Here is a 17,721-nt window from a genome sequence, read left to right on the forward strand (position 1 = left end):
CAGAGACCTGCTTGGTGTGCAAGAATTGGGATTGAGCTCGAGGGGGAGTGTTGAGATATCGAGCTCCACTCGTGATACGCCAGGGTGACCGTTGTGCATTTATGTCACCGACGTGTTAGTTGCAGATGCGGTTGGTACACCGCCCATGAATAATAGCTACATGATAGCTATCCTTATCTATTCTAGTTCGTGGCTCAGTTAGTATGCCACCTTAGTTAGTTGAGTTTGGTTTGAGACCCATATATAGGGTTCTTCTATTTCTTTGTACTTGAGTTCTTTTGGCTTACACAACTAAGAAGAGGAAAACTGTTTTTCAGCCTCCACCCTTGTGTGTCTTCCCCCATTGTGCAAACAAGAAAGCTTCAAGCGAGACTCCTTCCTTCTCTCCCACAATCTTGACATGGTATCAGAGCCTTGTTCGTGGTAAGGAGCTCAAGAAAGCAAGCCAAGCTCGCGGTGTTCTGGTAAGAGGAGCAGTGTTGCTTTCATTTTCTGTTTTGGGAGCAGATCTCTGTAGGTAGCACAGCCGAAAATTGCAGGAGTGCATTGTCTCAGGTTGAGACGCCCTTCGCGGTGAAGCAAGAGAGCTCTCGGCGACCTTGTTTTTTTGATTTGAGGCCATTTCGGGGCCTGTTTTGGAGGCGGAAGTTTTCTGCACGCACTCAGGAAAAGGCTCAGTTTTATGCTGTGCAGCCACTGTTCTACAGGTCGGTGAATAGTTACTATAAAAATTGCATTGTATGCTTGTGCGCAGAGACATTGGGAGTTACAGAATCATCCCTGTTGCCTGTTGATGCAAAATCGTCACTAGGAAGTGACTGTGTGGTCAAATACCACTTTCGCCAGTTTTGTAGATTTTCCCTTGTGAGGGTGAAGCTGTGGTTTTTGCAGTGACAGAATTTTTTGCAGTCTTCTGTAATGGCATCTGATTCTCTTTCACAGATTGCCATTGAAAAGCTTGACAAGAACAACTTCCAAGCATGGAAGTTTAGAATGACGAATTTCCTTATGGGAAAAGGATATTGGGAATTTGTTGCAGGAAATGAAGAAGAACCAGTTCTTCCTGATGTTCCCAATCAACAGCAAATGCAGGCATTTAAAACATGGCATGAGAGAGCCATGAAAGTTATGTACTGGCTATCTATCAGCATTTCTGACTCTATGATTGTGCATATTCAGGATGCAAGTACGCCAAAGGAGGCATGGGATACTTTGTCAAAAATGTATAGCACAAATACGCAAGCTAGGAAAATGCAGCTCAAGCAAGAGTTGCACAATGTGCAAAGAGAAAATATGAGCATCAACGACTACCACATGAAGGTGAAGAAGATTGCAGATGCACTTGCTTCCATTGGGTCACCAGTGGAAGATGATGATTTAGTTTCTGTGACCTTGAATGGTCTAGGAAAGGATTATGCACAGTTTCGGACATCCATTTCAGTTCGTGAAAGATTTCCTGATTTTGAGGAGTTGATTGCTCTTCTAATTTCTGAGGAACAGAGAAATGGTGGTGCATCTTCTTCAGGAGGAACTTCAAAAGAAGCTGTCTTCTACTCAAATGCTGGAAGAGGTAGAGGCAGAGGTAGAGGAGGCCGATTTGGAGGCCGTGGCAGAAATCAGAATATGCAGCAAACTCAAGAAAACCAGTCCTATGGAGGAGGACGTGGTAACTCTAGAGGCAGGGGGAGCCAAAGAGGTCGTGGTGGATGGCAAAGAGGCCAAAATGCAAACAGTAATGTTGAATGCTATTACTGTGGTAAAATGGGTCATATGGCTAAAGACTGCTATAAAAAGTAGAATGACATCATGAATGGAAAACTGCAACAAGGGAACTATGCATCTTCTAGTAGACAGGGTGATGATAGAAATGAGCATTTGTTTATGGTGCAGCACATGAACAATTCTGTGACAAGTGCTGAAGAAAGCAATGATGTATGGTATGTTGACTCAGGTGCATCAAACCACATGACAGGTCATGCAGAATGGATGGAGGATGCAAGGAAAATGAAAAAACCAGGATTTGTGGAGACTGGTGATGATACTGCACATCCTATTGTGCAGATTGGAAAAATTCCTTTGTCTATGCAGGATGGGAAAAAGAAATACTTGTCCGATGTATTTCATGTCCCGAATATCACCAAGAATCTGGTTTCAGTTGGTCAAATGGTTGAACAGGGCTTGCAGGTCAGATTTAATCCTCATGGATGCTTTGTTGAGGATATGAAAAATAAAGGTCGCTTGATAGCAAAAGGAAAGAAGAAGGGCAGAATGTTTACATTGGATGCAGACATGTCTGAATTGAGTGCAGCAATGTTTGCACATGGGACCGGTGTAGTTGCAGATATTGATATCTGGCATAAACGCATTGGTCATGTTAATGTACAGCGACTTAAATCAATGCAGGCACAAAATATTGTTGCAGGATTGCCCAAATTCAAGGTTGGAGAAATACATAAGGTATGTGAAGCCTGTCAGTTTGGAAAACAGGCAAGGAAACCATTTCCTAGACATGTTCAAGAGAGTGAGAAGCCATTGGAATTAATCCACTTTGATGTGTGGACTACTAAAGCTGCATCTCTTGGAGGCTGTCATTATTTTGTCACTTTTATTGATGACTATAGCAGAAAAGTTTGGGTGTATTTTATGAAAAAGAAAAGTGAAGTTTTTGGGCATTTCAAAACCCTTAAAGCTATGGCTGAAAAAGAAACAGGTCTGCAAATAAAATGCCTAAGGTCAGATGGAGGGGGAGAGTACCTCTCAAATGAGTTTGCAAAGTTCTTGCAGGAGCATGGCATAAAGCAGCAATATTCATGCAGCTATACCCCACAACAAAATGGAATTGCAGAAAGGAAAAACAGGCATATTGGAGAGGTATCTCGTGCCATGCTCAATGAAAAAGACTTGCCAGATTTTTATTGGGCTGAAGTAGTTGCTACAACAGTCTACATAATGAACAGGACTCCCACTGCAGCAATACATGGAATGACTCCAGAGGAGAGGTATATTGGTAGGAAACCAGATATTTCTCATTTGAAAATTTTTGGTTGCATTGCCTATGTACATGTACCAGATGAGTTGAGATCCAAGTTGGATCCAAAAGCTGAGAAGTGCATCTTTATTGGTTACTCTCTGCAGCAAAAAGGGTATAGATGCTATAACCCTTCTACTCGAAAGTTTACAGTGAGCAGAGATGTTGTTTTTGATGAGATGAGTAGCTGGTATAAACCAGTAAATGTGATTGATGATGTAGATGCACAAAATGGTAATGTTGCACAGAATTCACAGTAGCAGTCACAAAATATTAGTGGACCTGGAGCGTCTCCTAGCAATGGTTCACATTCTTCGCCATGGACAGGCAGATTGAGATCAGGAGAATCTTCTCAAGGCAGTGCAAATAGTGGTATGCAAGTGTCACGAAAAGGAAAAGAGAAGGTAGATCAGCCCATGTTTGATGTGAATGCAGGTCACTCTTATGTAGATGGTGAATCCAGTGGCTCAGAACAGAGCATTGATGATGAGTTGGGTATTCCTTCTATTATTACACCTGGAGTAAGGAAGACCAGGGATATTTTGAGAGCACCTGGGAGTGAACCTACTTTGCGCAGGTCTACGAGAGCTAGGTATCCTGTGGATAGGCTGAAATATGATGGATTTACAGCCATTCACTATGCATATATGGTTAAAGTGATACAGGAACCAGAACCCACTTCTTTTGAGGAAGCCATGGGAAAAAAAAAATGGGAGAAAGCCATGGATGAAGAAATGGATGCCTTGGAAGCAAATGCTACATGGGAATTGGTACCTTTGCCTAAAGATAAAAATGCAATTGGCTGTAAGTGGGTTTATAAGGTGAAGCACAATGCAGATGGTTCTGTGAACAGATACAAGGCAAGATTAGTAGTCAAGGGGTATGCACAAACATATGGCATTGACTATGAAAAAACATTCAGTCCGGTTGCAAGGATGGCAACCGTAAGAGCAGTCATTGCTATGGCTGCATCAAAGGGATGGTCTTTACATCAGATGGATGTAAAGAATGCCTTCTTGCATGGTGATTTGCAAGAAGAGGTATATATGGAGCAGCCACCAGGTTATGTGCATGCTGTTCATCCTGAGTTTGTTTGCAGGTTGAAGAAAGCCTTGTATGACTTGAAGCAAGCACCTAAAGCATGGTCTGACAAGATAGGACAGCATCTTGTCACTATTGGCTTTCAGATTTCCAAGGCAGATTTCTCAGTTTATGTGAGAAAAACAGAGAAAGGTATTATGCTACTTGTCATTTATGTTGATGATTTGATTATGACAGGTGACAGTGATGAAGATATCCTTCATGTGAAAATGCTATTGAAGCAGAAGTTTGAGATGAAGGATTTGGGAGAGCTACGTTATTTCTTGGGCATTGAGGTGATTAGATCACCAAGTGGGATACAGCTCTTGCAGAGGCAATATGGATTGGACATGCTGTCCAAATATGGGATGACAGGCTCTAAGCCTATTTCAGTTCCTTTGGAGTAGAATGTGAAGCTGAGCACAGATGCAGGTGAGCTTCTAGAAGACCCTACTATGTACAGACGCATAGTAGGAAGTTTGATTTATATGACTATTACCAGGCCAGATTTGAGCTATGCTGTTGGATTGGTAAGTCAGTTTATGCAGGCTCCAAGGAAACCACATTTGGATGCGGCTAGACGCATACTCAGGTATGTGAAGTCCACATTGCAGTATGGACTATTTTATGAGACTAGGGTTCAGATACAGTTGCATGGATACACTGATGCTGATTGGGCTGGTAGCATTTCTGATAGACGATCTACCAGTGGATATGTGTTCTCTTTTGGGAGTGCTGCAGTCACTTGGAGCAGCAAGAAACAGCCTACAGTTGCCTTGTCGAGCACAGAGGCTGAGTACAGGGGTGCAGCAATGGCTGCATGTGAGGTAGCTTGGTTGCATAAGCTACTTTATGATATGCATCAGTCTACAGATGGGCCAGTTGTCATTTATTGTGACAACATGAGTAGTATACACTTGGCAAATAACCCAGTCTATCATGCTAGAACAAAGCACATTGAGGTGCACTATCACTATGTGCGAGAGAGGGTTTTACTAGGTCTTATTGATCTAGTTTATGTCAGCACAGAGGATCAGGTAGCTGACATATTCACGAAGGCATTGGGCGCAGAGAAGCTGCGCAAGTTCAGAGACCTGCTTGGTGTGCAAGAATTGGGATTGAGCTCGAGGGGGAGTGTTGAGATATCGAGCTCCACTCGTGATACGCCAGGGTGACCGTTGTGCATTTATGTCACCGACGTGTTAGTTGCAGATGCGGTTGGTACACCGCCCATGAATAATAGCTACATGATAGCTATCCTTATCTATTCTAGTTCGTGGCTCAGTTAGTATGCCACCTTAGTTAGTTGAGTTTGGTTTGAGACCCATATATAGGGTTCTTCTATTTCTTTGTACTTGAGTTCTTTTGGCTTACACAACTAAGAAGAGGAAAACTGTTTTTCAGCCTCCACCCTTGTGTGTCTTCCCCCATTGTGCAAACAAGAAAGCTTCAAGCGAGACTCCTTCCTTCTCTCCCACAATCTTGACAACTATGTATTAGAAGATTGTGACCAACCTTATCTATTTAATGATTACTAGGCTAGAACTAGAATATACAATTGGTTTGAAGAGTTAATTTATGTAGCTTCCGTGAAAGCCACATTTAGATGTAGTGTGGCACATGTTGTGCTAAGTTAACTCCACATTGGACTATGCCTTATTCTATGGTGTAGGTGTACCATTGGACTTGCATAGTAACATAGATGTAGATTGGAATGTTACTATTTCAGACAGGAGATCTACCAGTGGTTTTATGTTTTCCTTTAGGAGTGTTGCTATTACTTGGAGCAGTAAGAAATAGTCGATAGTTACCTTGTCTAGTATAGAGGTAGACTACAAAGGTGCTGATATTGCGGCATGTGAGGTAGCTTGGTTATGCAAGCTACTTGGTAATTTGGGGATGCAGGTGGATAAGAAGGCTATCATCTACTGTGATAACCTTAGTAGCATTCAATTGGTTAGGAACCTAGTGTAGCATGCACATACCAAACACACAAAGGTCCATTACCATTTCATTTGGGAGCAGGTTCTAGCAGGTGATATTGACTAGTCTATGTCAACACAGAGGATCAAGCTACTAACATTTTCACCAAGGCCTTGGGAGTGGAGAAGTTTCAATGCTTCAAAACTATGCTTAGGGTTCATGAGCTCATGTTGATCTTGAGGGGGAGTATTGAGATATAAAACTCTACATGAGCTAGCATCAACGACTACATGCCTTGGTGATGTGGTAGGATATTATTCACTCATATGTTAGGTCACTGACATGGGGATATGCTAGTGATTTTACAACTGGACAACATCCACATAGTCCATCCTTGGTTATGGCACATTCATTATTCCACCTCTTCTTTTCTTAGCGGGTTCACTCTTAGTGACATAGATAGACAAATGATGTATGCTCTAGGAAGAGATGACTTGAATCCCATATGCATAGTGAGGAGAGTGGAACAAACCCAATTTCTATAAAGCATTGTACTTGACTATCACTTTCACATGGAATGAATACAATATTATGATACTTTGTACTTTCACATAGTATCTTATCAGTGTCAATTCATTACACAATATTGTCTTTATGAGTCCAAGCTAATCTATCTTGGAACCCAATTTACTTGTGTAATAGCCAGTCTCTCCTTGTCTGTGACAACATGAACATAGTCTTCATCTTCCAACCTCCATAGATGCCATGCTCTAGATCTGTGATCTTCAACATGGTATTAGAGCCCAGTTGGGCATGGCTTAGCTCATCTCCAACTCTTCTTAGCTCAAGTTGAGTGATGGATCTCATCTCCAACTCCATTTACATTTCTACCTTCAATAAAGATTCCATGGAAGCATAGCCAAGAGTACCCTTTCAGCTTAAAGATTCTATATCTATCTCCATAGGCCAAATTTCTCTAGACTTCCTTTTGGAGAAGTGTTTCTCTACTTCTAGAGCTCCTCCCTTGCACCTCAATTAGTGATATTGGGTAACTATAGCCTCAGCATTGCCTATTTTCAAAGTTGTTGCCATATCTGTGTGAGTGGACAATAACACCTACCTTACTTGGAGGAGTTGGATCTCCACATGCATGCTATATCTCCCCAAGCTCTCTTTTGAAGAAACATTCTTGAACTCCCTCTGCTCTTGACTGGTACATTACAGTGGGACATTGTTGCTTCTGGACTCCAACATTGATAAAATTTGCCGGGCTGCCCTGAAATGCACATGTTGATCGTTCGTACACTAGTACTCTCTGCACACAACACAATGCTTACCAAGACCATAGGGCTTTGAAAGCTTGGTTCATAAGCTTCTTCCTCATTAGAGAATTTGTGATATGAATGCACCTACAAGCTGCACCAATCAAAAGATCAGTCGCGTATCTGTGTAACCCTAATTTCACCAAAGCTCATTTACACTAATAACTCATAAAACCCCTCATTTTTCTCACTCTAGTGCCTATCACCTTGATCTGAGTCTGAACTCAATCTCCAGCAAAGACTTCAGCAAACAAGAGGAAGGTTTGAGAAACCTAAGCATCAATATAAGCACCAACATCAAGGTCTTCATTCAAAACATAGTATCTATTGATACTCAAATAATGTTTCTTGGCACTTGAGTTTCAGCTTACTCAAAAGTAGCTCACCTTCTAATTCTTGTTTTGAATATTATTCTCAGTTTATGTAATGATTTAAATCCACATTGATGAAATCCCTTATAAATCTCAATCTTCTTGTAAAAGGATAGACACTGCTCAAGAGTTCTCGTGGTAAGACCTCCTACTAAGATGACTCAAGTGGAGTAGATAGAAAAGTTTAACGGGAGAGGCTTTCATGCCTAGAAGGAGAAGACCATGTACCACCTTATGTGGAAAGACTTGTGGGACTTTTTTGAAGATGAGGAAGAAGATGCAAATGACAAGAAAGAAGATGCTATAGAAGACCAAACTAAAACAAAGGCATAGAAAAAGATGAACAACAAATCTCTAGGTATTATTCCCTGTGAGAGCGGAGTTTTGATGTCGAGAAGTACTTAAAAATAGCCAAAAATTACGAATATCAAGGGAACAATATTCAATGTTGAAGGCGGCGGCTCCAGCTAGGACGATTTTAAGCACCAAGTGAAATAGAACTCTTAAAAGGCGCCCGAGCGACACTTGTTGATTTTTGATAATTATTTAAACTGGCATGTGGGTTGTCAGGAGTTTTTGGCCAATGCGGGATGTCAAGCTGAACGCCCAGGATTTTTCAGAGCTCGATTTGGACATTGGACGGCGGGGAAATGGCCAACAAATGGTCAAGATAAGAAAAGGTGGTGGACCAAAGTTTGGCCAAAGTGGGCATGACCTTTGGGGCCCAAATTTTATGCCACATGAAATGTGGATGGGAAAAAACGTGGAGAGAGAGAGCATGGAGGAAGCGTGGCAGCAGGCGGCCGAAATTTGCGCCATCTTGATGGATGATCATGATCAGTGCCTGCAAATAACCCACCCAATTGATCATATCCCCGATCTTCTCTCTGATCTTATCACCGTGCTTCGCTCGTCCAATGGTGGCTTGAATGAGAAGAGCCAATTCTAGTATTTCTCTCTCCTCTCTCTCTCTCTCTCCCCCTTAAGGGGCTGTTCTTGTGTGGAAGAAGACAATGAAGAATGATGGAGGAAAGCTTGTCTGGATGAGACCGGATTGCTTCCCGATAGATGAAGACATGAAGAGTGATATTCTTGAAGATGTTGAGCATTAAATGCATGCTGGAAATCAGTCCCGTAATCAAGACCAAGAGACCGAGACTTGAAAATAAGAGGTAATGCTATTTTTATGAAGAAAAATGATCTTTTTATGCTATTTGCTTTATGAAATCTTGTTCATATGGGATGAAAGTTCATTATGACATTGTTTTCCATGAGTTTCAATTGTTTGCAACCTGAAAATCAGAAAATATAAGGCTACATGGCCGGAATTAGTGTTAAAATACATGGAAAACACACGTTTTAAGGGTAAAATTGGGTTTTTTGCTATATAAATGAGAAATATGATATGTCACACCAACTAAATCTGAGTTTCTGCTATCAATGAACCTAAGGGCCACAGCCCACAATCAACTTTCATTTTTAGTCATTATTTTATTAAAGAAAAATAGGGGAAAATGCCAAAAAAGGAAAAAAATGGGCTTAAAAATAGGGAAAAATAGAAAATGGGCTGAGAAAAATTAGGGAAATATATATATATGTTTGTGCAACGTATAACGATGGCAAAGCACGAGGTTGGCCTCGGTTTGTCCTCGTTTCTATGTTTTGTGCGTATTTATTGGTTTTTTCAAAGAGAAAAATGCATAGAAACCCTATCTAACTGATCAATGATGCAAAATGCTAAGAGTAGGATGAAGAGGGGCTGAAACACTGAAAGATAAAGAAAAGATTTGATTTATGCATTGCACTTGGCATATAGGAAACTGTTTAAATAAAGAGGATGGTAGCATGGGCATATGGTTCGGTGCCTCCTTTCAACGCAACACGCGTTAGTGAAATTCATTGAAAGAATTCTTTATGCACCATGCACGATGCTAATCTTTCTTTTGTCTGAGCACATAGCCATACATGATTTGCATTAAGCATAACAATTAAAAGGTATCAGAAAAACCTCCTGGATGTATGGCACTTGTTTTCCTTAGGTTGTGACCAAGGATGAGCGTGAGAGGATGTCCTAAGTTGTAGGTTAGTCAATGGGTCCTAAGGGGAAAGTGTAGTGAGGAATGGTACATCCTGGAATACAAAATATTGGTGCCTTGAGAGAATTTTGTGCTCGTTTGTGTTACATGTTTAGCAGTGCATCAAGGGGCCAATCCCTGTGATGTAAGAAAGCTACAGTGGAGCTCCGACTATTAGTCGGTGGAGTGCCTCCTATGTGTGTGTGATGAGGCGTTATGCCTATGTACTTTGGGTTCTCCCTCCGAGGAGTTTTAGGGAAACATTGGACTATAAACTATAAACACAGGAATTAAGCTTTAGGGCGGTTTGTCCTTTAGTATTGGATTGACGCTCCTGGTCCGCGAGGCCGTGAGGGTGTTTGTGTGTCATGAGCATGAGGTCCGACTAGTGCTATAGCTAGTGCCAGCCCATTTTAGGTCCCATCAGTGGTGCATTTGCCGGGAGCCACCTATAAGTGGTGGTTTTTGGATCTAGGGTTTCTAGGGACCAAAAGGAAGTTGGTTTATGTCCTTTGACAAGGATCGTCAAGCCGAAATCCAGAGAGCAAAATGTGCTGAGAGGACTAGACGGCGGTTAGAGATCGTAAGCCATTATTCTCCTCAAAGGAGTAGCCCAATACGTATAAGAAGCAGTGGTTTTAGTCACCCAACTGCTCCACATATTCCGTTAGGTGCAGAAGGAAGCGTAAGTTCTTCCTCTCCTCCACCACGTCTAGCCACTTCAAGTGGGGGGGTGAACTCACCCGTTGAAGCTCCTATTGCTAATCCGATTGTCACCATGACACAACCCATTGCAATTCCTGCATGGACACAGGATTTACCAGCCTTAGGAGTTCCCTTGCCCATTTTTAATGGGTTAGCGGAAGAGGATGCAAAATTTCACATTTGTGAGTTTCAAAGATTGATGTTCAATTATTGCATCCAAGACGAGGGACATCTCATGATGTTCTTCAATGTGACATTAAAAGGAAGGGTTGCGGTATGGTATCACAACATAGAGTCTGGGACCATAACCACAATTGATCAATTTTATGCAGCTTTCCGAGGAGAATATGCCTTTGAAAGAGGTGGCCAATATTGGTTGCGGGTCTTGAATGTAACACGCCAAGACCCTCATGAGAATGTGAAACCTTATGCCAAGAAGCTGAAGGAAGTATTTCCTAAGTTACAAACTTACATTCCCATTCTGTCGACTACCCAATTGCAATACTTTTTGCATGGGTTGAACTTTAATATCCAAGTACAATTGAGGAGTGTATCCTTGGCAGATATAGACACTGCTATTACATGGGTAGAGGGAGTAGAAGCACAATTACAAACGGCCTACTCCTCTCAAATGAATGTTAATGGGGGCTTAGTACCTGGCGGCAATCCATCATTGACGAATGGAAGTCAAGGGATGCCTATGACTAACCCTAATGGGAGAGGGAGCATGGTTCAGAATGTATCTTTACTGCCAGCTCCTCCCAGTGTGACTATGCCTATGGCAAGTCAGTTGGCTCCACCAAATGTTGGAGGCCACGTTTTGAATTCTAATGTTGTTCTTGTGGGTCAACAACCAAAGCCAAATCAGATTGTTAGGCCAATGGAACGACGCGTCGGCAATCAAGGCTATGAGTCGAGTGCATCTAATGTCCTTGGCGAAGTCATGAATATGATTGTCAAGATTGTGAAAGAGAAGGAAAGAGTTTCACTTGTAGCTTTCTTGCTTGCACAATGGGGGAATACACACAAAGATGGAGGCTGAAAACAATTTTTCTCTTCTTAGTTGTGTAAGCCAAAAGAACTCAAGTACATAGAAATAGAAGAACCCTATATATGGGTCTCAAAACCAAACTCAACTAACTAAGGTGGCATACTAACTGAGCCACGAACTAGAGTAGATAAGGATAGCTGTCATCTAGCTATTATTCATGGGCGGTGTACCAACCGCATCTGCAATGACAAGTCGGTGACATAAATGCATAATGGTCACCCTGGCATATCACGAGTGGAGCTCGATATCTCAACACTCCCCCTCGAGCTCAATCCCAATTCCTGCACACCAAGCAGGTCTCTGAACTTGCGCAGCTTCTCTACGCCCAATGCCTTCGTGAATATGTCAGCTACCTAATCCTCTGTGTTGACATAAACTAGATCAATAAGACCTAGTAAAACCCTCTCCCACACATAGTGATAATGCACCTCAATGTGCTTTGTTCTAGCATGATAGACTGGGTTATTTGGCAAGTGTATACTACTCATATTGTCACAATAAATGACAACTGGCCCATCTGTAGACTGATGCATATCATAAAGTAGCTTATGGAACCAAGCTACCTCACATGCAGCCATTGCTGCAGCCTCTGTGCTCGACAAGGCAACTGTAGGTTGTTTCTTGCTGCTCCAAGTGACTGTAGCACTCCCAAAAGAGAACGCATATCCACTGGTAGATCGTCTATCAGAAATACTACCAGCCCAATCAACATCAGTGTATCCATGCAACTGTATCTAAATCCTAGTCTCATAAAATAGTCCATACTGCAATGTGGACTTCACATACCTGAGTATGCATCTAGCCGCATCCAAATGTAGTTTCCTTGGAGCCTGCATAAACTAACTTACCAATCCAACAACATAGCTCAAATCTGGCCTGGTAATAGACATATAAATCAAACTTCCTACTATGCAACTGTACATAGTAGGGTCTTTGAGAAGCTCACCTGCATCTGCGCTCAACTTCACATTCTGCTCCAAAGGAACTGAAATAGGCTTATAGCCTGTCATCCCATATTTGGACAGCATGTCCAATCCATACTACCTCTGTAAGAGCCATATCCCACTTGGTGATCTAATCACCTTGATGCCCAAGAAATAACGTAGCTCTCCCAAATCCTTCATCTCAACATTCTGCTTCAATAGCATTTTCATATGAAGGATATCTTCATCACTATCACCTGTGATAATCAAATCATCAACATAAATGATAAGCAGCATAATACCTTTCTCTGTTTTTCTCACATAAAGTGAGAAATCTGCCTTGGAAATCTGAAAGCCAATAGTGACAAGATAATGTCCTATCTTGTTAGACCATGCTCTAAGTTCTTGCTTCAAGCCATACAAGGCATTCTTCAACCTGCAAACAAACTCAGGATGAACAGCATGCACATAACCTGGTGGCTGCTCCATATAGACCTCTTCTTGCAAATCACCATGCAAGAAGGCATTCTTTACATCCATCTGATGTAAATACCATCCCTTTGATACAACCATAGCATTGACTGCTCTTACGGTTGCCATCCTTGCAACCGGACTGAATGTTTCTTCATAATCAATGCCATATGTTTGTGTATACCCCTTGACTACTAATCTTGCCTTGTATCTGTTCACAGAACCATCTACATTGTGCTTCACCTTATAAACCCACTTACAGCCAATTGCATTCTTATCTTTAGGCAAAGGTACCAATCCCCATGTAGCATTTGCTTCCAAGGCATCCATTTTTTCATCCATGGCTTTCTCCCATTTTTCTTTTCCCATGGCTTGCTCAAAAGAACTGGTTCTAGTTCCTGTATCACTTTGACGATATAGGCATAGTGAATGGCTGTAAATCCATCATATTTCAACCTATCCACAGAATACCTAGCTCTGGTAGACTTGCACAAAGTAGGTTCACTCCTAGGTGCTCTCAAAACATCTATGGTCTTCCTTACTCCAGGTGTAACAATAGAAGGAATACCCAACTCATCATCAATGCTCTGTTCTGAGCCACTGGATTCACCATCCACATAAGAGTGACCTGCATTCACATCAAATATGGGCTGATCTACCTTCTCTTTTTCTTTTTGTGATACTTGTATACCACTATCTGCATTCCTTTGAGAAGATTCTCATGATCTTAATCTGCCTGTCCATGGCGAAGAATGTGAACCACTGCTAGAGGACACTCCTGGTCCACTAATATCTTGTGACTACTGTTGTGAATTCTGTGCAGCATTACGATTTTGTGCATCTACATTATCAATAACATTTATTGGTTTATACCAGCTACTCATCTCATTAAAAACAACATCTCTGCTCACTGTAAATTTACGAGTAGAAGGGTTATAGCATCTATACCCTTTTTGCTACAGAGAGTAACCAATAAAGATGCACTTCTCAGCTTTTGGATCCAACTTGGATCTCAACTCATCTAGCACATGAACATAGGCAATGCATTTCAAGATTGTGGGAGAGAAGGAAGGAGTCTCACTTGTAGCTTTCTTTCTTGCACAATGGGGGAATACACACAGAGGTGGAGGCTGAAAACAGTTTTTCTCTTCTTAGTTGTGTAAGCCAAAAGAACTCTCGTACAAAGAAATAGAAGAACCCTATATATGGGTCTCAAACCAAACTCAACTAGCTAAGGTGGGATACTAACTGAGCCACGAACTAGAGTAGATAAGGATAGCTATCATGTGCTATTATTCATAGGCGGTGTACCAACCGCGTCTGCAACTTACAAGTCGGTGACATAAATACACAACAGTCACCCTGGCGTATCACGAGTGGAGCTCGATATCTCAACACTCCCCCTCAAGCTCAATCCCAATTCCTGCACACCAAGCAAGTCTCTGAACTTGCGCAGCTTCTCTGTGCCCAATGCCTTCGTGAATATGTCAGCTACCTGATTCTCTGTGATGACATAAACTAGATCAATAAGACCTAGTAAAACCCTCTCTCGCACATAGTGATAATGCACCTCAATGTGCTTTGTTCTAGCATGATAGACTGGGTTATTTGCCAAGTGTACACTGCTCATGTTGTCACAATAAATGACAACTGGCCCATTTGTAGACTGATGCATATCATAAAGTAGCTTATGCAACCAAGCTACCTCACATGCAGCCATTGCTACACCCCTGTACTCAGCCTCTGTGCTCGACAAGGCAACTGTAGGCTGTTTCTTGCTGCTCCAAGTGACTGCAGTACTCCCAAAAGAGAACACATATCCACTGGTAGATCGTCTATCAGAAATACTACCAGCCCAATCAGCATCAGTGTATCCATGCAACTGTATCTGAACCCCAGTCACATAAAGTAGTCCATACTGCAATGTGGACTTCACATACCTGAGTATGCGTCTAGCCGCATCCAAATGCGGTTTCCTTGGAGCCTGCATAAACTGACTTACCAGTCCAACAACATAGCTCAAATCTGGCCTGGTAATAGTCATATAAATTAAGCTTCCTACTATGCGTCTGTACATAGTAGGGTCTTCTAGAAGCTCACCTGCATCTATGCTCAGCTTCACATTCTGCTCCAAAGGAACTGAAATAGGCTTACAGCCTGTCATCCCATATTTGGATAGCATGTCCAATCCATACTGCCTCTGCAAGAGCTATATCCCGCTTGGTGATCTAATCACCTCAATGCCCAAGAAATAACGTAGCTCTCCCAAATCCTTCATCTCAAACTTTTGCTTCAATAGCATTTTCACATGAAGGATATCTTCATCACTATCATCTGTCATAATCAAATCATCAACATAAATAACAAGTAGCATAATATCTTTCTCTGTTTTTCTCACATAAAGTGAGAAATCTGCCTTGGAAATCTGAAAGCGAAGAGTGACAAGATACTGTCCTATCTTGTCAGACTATGCTCTAGGTGCTTACTTCAAGCCATACAAGGCTTTCTTCAACCTGCAAATAAACTCAGGATGAACAACATGCACATAACCTGGTGGCTACTCCATATAGACCTCTTCTTGCAAATCACCATGCAAGAAGGCATTCTTTATATCCATCTAATGTAAAGACCATCCCTTTGATGCAGCCATAGCAATGACTGCTCTTATGGTTGCCATCCTTGCTACCGGACTGAATGTTTCTTCATAGTCAATGCCATATGTTTGTGCATACCCCTTGACTACTAATCTTGCCTTGTATCTGTTCACAGAACCATCTGCATTGTGCTTCACCTTATAAACCCACTTACAGCCAATTGCATTTTTACCTTTAGGCAAAGGTACCAATTCCCATGTAGCATTTGCTTCCAAGGCATCCATTTCTTCATCCATGGCTTTCTCCCATTTTTCTTTTTCCATGGCTTGCTCAAAAGAAGTGGGTTCTGGTTCCCGTATCACTTTGACCATATATGCATAGTGAATGGCTGTAAATCCATCATATTTCAGCCTATCCACAGGATACCTAGCTCTCATAGACCTGCGCAAAATAGGTTCACTCCCAGGTGCTCTCAAAACATCCCTGGTCTTCCTTACTCCAGGTGTAACAATAGAAGAAATACCCAACTCATCATCAATACTCTGTTCTGAGCCACTGGATTCACCATCCACATAAGAGTGACCTGCATTCACATCAAACATGGGCTGATCAACCTTCTCTTCTCCTTTTCATGATACCTGCATACCACTATCTGCATTGCTTTGAGAAGATTCTCCTGATCTCAATCTGCCCGTCCATGGCGAAGAATGTGAACCACTACTAGAGGACGCTCCAGGTCCACTAATATTTTGTGACTGCTGCTGTGAATTCTGTGCAGCATTACCATTTTGTGCATCTACATGATCAATCACATTTACTAGTTTATACCAGCTACTCATCTCATCAAAAACAACATCTCTGCTCACTCTAAACTTACGAGTAGAAGGGTTATAGCATCTATACCCTTTTTGCTGCAGAGAGTAACCAATAAAGATGCACTTCTCAACTTTTGGATCCAACTTGGATCTCAACTCATCTGGCACATGTACATAGGCAATGCAACCAAAAATTTTCAAATGAGAAATATCTGGTTTCCTACCAATATACCTCTCCTCTAGAGTCATTCCATGTATTGCTGCAGTGGGAGTCCTATTCGTTATGTAGACTGCTGTAGCAACTGCTTCAGCCCAATAAAAATCTGGCAAGTCTTTTTCATTGAGCATGGCATGAGATACCTCTCCAATAAGCCTGTTTTTCCTTTCTGCAATTCCATTTTGTTGTGGGGTATGACTGCATGAATATTGCTGCTTTATGCCATGCTCCTGCAGGAACCTTGCAAACTCATTTGAGAGGTACTCTCCCCCTCCATCTGACCTTAGGCATTTTATTTACAGGTCTGTTTCTTTTTCAACCATAGCTTTAAGGGTTTTGAAATGACCAAAAACTTCACTTTTCTTTTTCATAAAATACACCCAAACTTTTATGCTTTAGTCATCAATAAAAGTGACAAAATAATGACAGCCTCCAAGAGATGCAGCTTTAGTAGTCCACACATCAGAGTGGATTAATTCCAATGGCTTCTCATTCTCTTGAACATGTCTAGGAAATGGTTTCCTTGCCCATTTTCCAAACTGACAGGCTTCACATACCTTATGCATTTCTGCAACCTTGAATTTAGGCAAACCTGCAACAATATTTTGGGCCTGCATTGATTTAAGTCGTTGTACATTAACATGACCAATGCGTTTATGCCGGATATCAATATCTGCAACTACACTGGTCCCATGTGCAAACATTGTTACACTCAATTCAGACATGTCTGCATCCAAAGTAAACATTCTGCCCTTCTTTCCTTTTGCTATCAAGCGACCTTTATTTTTCATATTTCTCAACAAAGCATCCATGAGGATTAAATCTGATCTGCAAGCCCTGCTCAACCATTTGACCAACAGAAACCAGATTCTTGGTGATATTCGGGACATGAAATACATCGGACATGTATTTCTTTTTCCCATCCTACATAGACAAAGGAAAATTTCCAATCTACACAATAGGATGTGCAGTATCATCACCAATCTCCACAAATCCTGGTTTTTCCATTTTTCTTGCATCCTCCATCCATTCTGCATGACCTGTCATGTGCTTTGATGCACCTGAGTCAACATACCATACATCATTGCTTTCTTCTGCATTTGTCACAGAATTGTTCATGTGCTGCACCATAAACAAGTGCTCATT

Source organism: Lygodium microphyllum, chromosome 7 (genome assembly GCF_053477565.2).
Source record: "Lygodium microphyllum isolate KBCC chromosome 7, Lygodium_microphyllum_v1.1.10, whole genome shotgun sequence".
Taxonomy (NCBI): domain Eukaryota; kingdom Viridiplantae; phylum Streptophyta; class Polypodiopsida; order Schizaeales; family Lygodiaceae; genus Lygodium; species Lygodium microphyllum.